General features: G+C 53.1%; 1 pseudogene; it reads right to left on the bottom strand.

Moving 5' to 3' along the window:
- Positions 1-531: 531 nt before the first annotated feature.
- LOC140205377 (perforin-1-like) lies at positions 532-3,204 on the bottom strand (annotated as a pseudogene).
- Between the last annotated feature and the right edge of the window lie 1,433 nt (positions 3,205-4,637).

Below are 4,637 nucleotides of genomic sequence, written 5' to 3'. Positions count from 1 at the left end.
TGAGGGGGCAGGCGACAGTTGGGCTGAGGGGGTGGGTGATGAGGGGAGAGTGAGGGGCAGACGACGGGGGTGGGTGGGGGTGGGGAGAATGAGGGCTGGGCAATTGGGGAGGGAGAGAATGAGTGTGCGACTGGAGCGAGAGAGAGGGAGAGAGTGAAAAGGAGGAATGAAAAGGTGAAGAGCAGGAATGGTGGGTGGAAAGTGACCATCTCCCATCAGGGAGGGATTCTCTCTACCATCACAGATCGCTTTTAAAGAGTAAATCTCTCCCACTCACAGACCCCTGGTAAAGACGGTGTCTCTCCCCGACAGTCTCTGTGGTGTGTGTTGTGGTGCTGATCTCTGTCCCTGCAGATTCCTGCTTCTCCACTCTCCCGTGTTCCTCCCATCAAACCGCACTGGGGACAATACCCTTCCTCCCCCTCCCCCTCTCCCCCCTCCCTGTCCCACGTTCCTGTCCTCACCACCCCGGAACGCCACATCCCAGATCACCACGGTAACCATTCACACCCAAAGGCTAAATGATGCTCAGTGATGTTTATTGCAAAAACACAAGTGGTACAAAGAAGGCAAGAGGCAATCAAACAATCTCTTCTGTCTCCAAAACATCGCTTTGCAAAGCTTCTCGTGCACAGGGAGGCATACAATGTTCCTGTGATGATGCTCGTGCTCCGACACAATCCACCCATCCTGGGACACAGGTCAGCCGGAGACTCTCCAGTTGGTCCCTGACAGCAACCGGATTGTGGGAAATGGAGCCTATGAGTCACCTCCTGCACGGGCCAAGTGGATCTGTAAATGACATTACGCTGAAGCCGTTAAGCTGCCTGCAGTTTGGCAAGCTGGTTGGGGCACCCTCCCTCCAACACAGGTCTTTGTTGGGGCGAGGGGGGTTTCCGCTGGGGTGATACAGTGGCGATATGACAAATACAGAGTGGTTGGTTCCTCAATGGTCTTCCCACCCTGTACTCTTCCCCAGCCCCCAATCACCAGTGACTGAAAGCTTGGTGCAGTCAGGCAAGCCGGGACTCCCATTCCAACTGGGAATTCCTGGTGACCAGAGAATTGGAGGATTTGGGAAAGTGTGAGTGTTATGTGGGGTCTCTCACTGAGAGGCTGAGCCTGGGACTGGTGGGAGTGTGGGATATTGTGACCTGGACTATTAAGGGTGATAGTGCAAAGGTCGGGAGATTGGACTGAAGACAAGGTGACCTTGGCAACGGACGATCATGGGAATGGATGTGAGGAAGGAGTCCTGGAGAGAATTGTTCCTTGGGCCAGAGTGGGTGAGAGGGGAAAGGTCAGGGAAATGGGACTGATGAGACACAGAGGATGATGGGTACAGGGTCACGGAGAATAGGGGGGAAATATCTGGGCAATGGGAATGATGAACGGGGAGAGGGATAGAGGGGAGGGGTGGTATGATGGCAGGACTGGGGGGATGGAAAGCAGCGTTGGGCCTGGGAGTGAGGTTGGTGAGAGGTCAAGGGTTAGAGGTAGATAACTTTGAGGAGGGCATTCCCTGAAGGAAGGGCGGTGGGGGAGTCAGACGGGTCGAGGAATGGTTGGTCCCCAGGAGCCCAGTGAACCCACGGGCTCCTGGACTCGGGGCATACTGGCGGCAATGGTGACCCCGCAAGTGGAGGCCACAGATGAACGACAATTGGTAGGTGACCCTGCCATACTTAAGGTGGCAGGTGAGATCAGTGACACCAGAGATCAGAGGCACCTGGCAGGTCCCCAGTTTTCTATTCCAAAAGGTACCTTCATCATAGACATCCAGGGTGAGATTCGCGTTGCTCTGGGCAACCACGTTCCCCAGGTCCAGACTGGTGTTCCAGATAGGGTTGTTGTTGTTGTTTTCCACCCTGGTCTGACCTTTGGCCTTACCATAAGAGACCACCACAAAACCGTCAGTGCCGGTTGTGAGGTCGCCCCAGAGACCGAAGCCTCTCTTGACAGTGACAACCAGGTGCCCCATGCCCTTCTGCTTGGCGCAGCAGTGACGGTCTACCCAGTAGCTCTCCTGGCATTGGCAGGAACAGGGATCGGATCTGCTTTTGCTCCCAGGAGTGGGGCAGGTGGTTTTGGAGCAGTCCCGTTTCATGGCGTTGGCCAAAATGTACTCGCTGAGGTAGAGCCTCAGCTGGTCCCGGCGGCGGTCAGTGATAGGTAGCAGGAGATGGAGAGGGGCCAGCTGGTATTTTATGATACCTGGTGAGACCTTCAGGCTCTTCAGCCATCGGGTGAAGCTGGCAGGGTCAGAGGAAAAGAGGATGTCTGTGTCACCACTGGAATGGCCTCCCACGGCTTCTGTCAGCCTCTTGTTGAAGGCCTGGTGGAAGCTTTCAGCCTGGTTGAGGGAAGAAGCCTTTTTCTTACAGGAACCTGTGCCCGCTCTGCCCTTGCCCACTGCCACCACCTGATAACTGGCCTCTATCCCCAGGCAGTCCTTCACCTGCTCGGGGGTGATGCCCTCCACAGCAGCTTGGCAGGTGCGGATGGCTGTCACATCCTGGAAGGAGCCGCCCATATCGACCGAGCGAATGAAATGAGTTCCAAAAGTCTGCACTAGTTGGCGGTAGTGGTGCCGGACTCCCTCATAGGAAGTGCTAGTGATCTGGTTCAGACGGGCAGAGAACTGGGGTGCCGGGGGGGTTGGTCCTTCAGGCGGTAGCGGTAAAGACGACAACGGAACTCCTGTTTAGCGAAGCTGTAGCGGTCTGATTTGGCCTTCTGCGTGGCAAAAGACATGAGCTTGGATTTGGAACCGATTGACTGTGAGTGCTGGGTGGGTAGATTTAGGCCAGTGCTCCAGCTGTTGTCCACACTGGAGCCGATCGACTTTATGAGCTCAGAGAGCGAGTGGAAGAGCTGACTGGAAACAGCCCGGGGACAATCACGCAGAGCCCGCCAGTCTACTGCGGCCAGGGGGAGCCGCTGCCGCCTAGCCCCCATCAGTGAGTTCCTGCAGAGGGTGCAGGACCCATTCTGATGATGCCAACTCTCCACGTCCACCACGTACGCCCCCTTGTGTGACAGTGTCACCACATCGAAACCCTCTCCAGCCAGACTGGACCCTGGTACCGGGGGCGCACTTTGGCATTCGCTGGCACTGCCTGTCTGGCAGATGGCTCCCACCCCCCCCAGGAACAACAGCGCCCAGAGCAAAATCCCCACTCTCTCTCCCATCCTGGGATCCATCACAGTATGGACAGGGCTCTCCTCGGCCAGTGAAGGGTAGTCGGTCTGTAATGAGAATAGGAAATGATGTTACACATGGTTTGCGCCCTACGTCCACACCCAACCCTTCGCAGGGCATCCTTCTGTTGGACATGAATGCATTAGACATGACGACAGCTAACTCGAATATGTCAAAGAAATTGCAAGTAGACAAAGCAATTGTCTTTGACTTTGCTGTGTGACATTTGGATAAGTATGTGGTGGGTAGGAAAGGCTGAGAGGAATATGGACCAAATGGAGGGTAATGTCACCGTGGACAAAACCACCAGCAGGCTGAACAGGTAATTTCCCAGCACACGTTCTGGAGTGCGAAGAGCACGGTAAGACAGCTCGATCACCCTGATCACCCACTGCATCCCGACCCATCTCCAGTCACCTTGACTCTCGTCTCGTCACTGGATCCAGATCGACGAGGGCGAGAGAGTGAGGCTGACGACCTGCGCATCTCTCCCTCACTTTACAAACTGACGCGCAAGTCAGTGTTTCTCATCGCTGGCGATGGACACGCACACTACAGACAACTTTGGCCAAAGGACCTGTTTCTGTGCTGATTCATTCAGTGACTTTATTAACAAAAGCAGCAGACCAGATCCTGACCCAGGTGAACTCCATCACCCATCACCCTCCAGTCCGAACTTTGACCTTCTGCCACTGGTTTCCCATTACTAAACCACTTTCCCCTGCACGCTGCCATGGACCCTTCCATTCCATGAACTGCAAATAAGTCTGTTTTCAAGTGATCTTAACGAATACTTCATAAATACTTGATGTCTTATATGAACAAGGTTTGTGTTTTTTTTTCTTTTCTCTTGTGCATTGGGTATAATAACCATATAACCATATAACAATTACAGCACGGAAACAGGCCATCTCAGCCCATCTGGTCCGTGCCAAACTCTTACTCTCACCTAGTCCCACCGACCTGCACTCAGCCCATAACACTCCATTCCTTTCCTGTCCATATATCTATCCAATTTAACTTTAAATGACAACATCGAACCTGCCTGAACCACTTCTGCTGGAAGCTCGTTCCACTCAACTACCACTCTCTGAGTAAAGAAGTTCCCCCTCACGTTACTCCTAAACTTTTGCCTCTTAACTCTCAACTCATGTCCCTTTGTTTGAATCTCCCCCACTCTCAATGGAAAAAGCCTATCCACGTCAACTCTATCACCCTCATAATTTTAAATACCTCTATCAAGTCCCCCCTCAACCTTCTATGTTCCAAAGAATAAAGACCCAACTTGTTCAACCCTTCTCTGTAACTTAGGAGATGAAACCCAGGTAACATTCTAGTAAATCTTTTCTGTACTCCTTCAATTTTGTTGACATCTTTCCTATAATTCGGTGACCAGAACTGTACACAATACTCCAAATTTGGCCTTACCAATGCC

This window comes from Mobula birostris, chromosome 11 (genome assembly GCF_030028105.1).
Source record: "Mobula birostris isolate sMobBir1 chromosome 11, sMobBir1.hap1, whole genome shotgun sequence".
Classification (NCBI taxonomy): Eukaryota; Metazoa; Chordata; class Chondrichthyes; order Myliobatiformes; family Myliobatidae; genus Mobula; species Mobula birostris.
The sequence above is the reverse complement of the archived record's forward strand: the minus strand, read 5'-3'. Positions and strand labels throughout refer to the sequence as shown.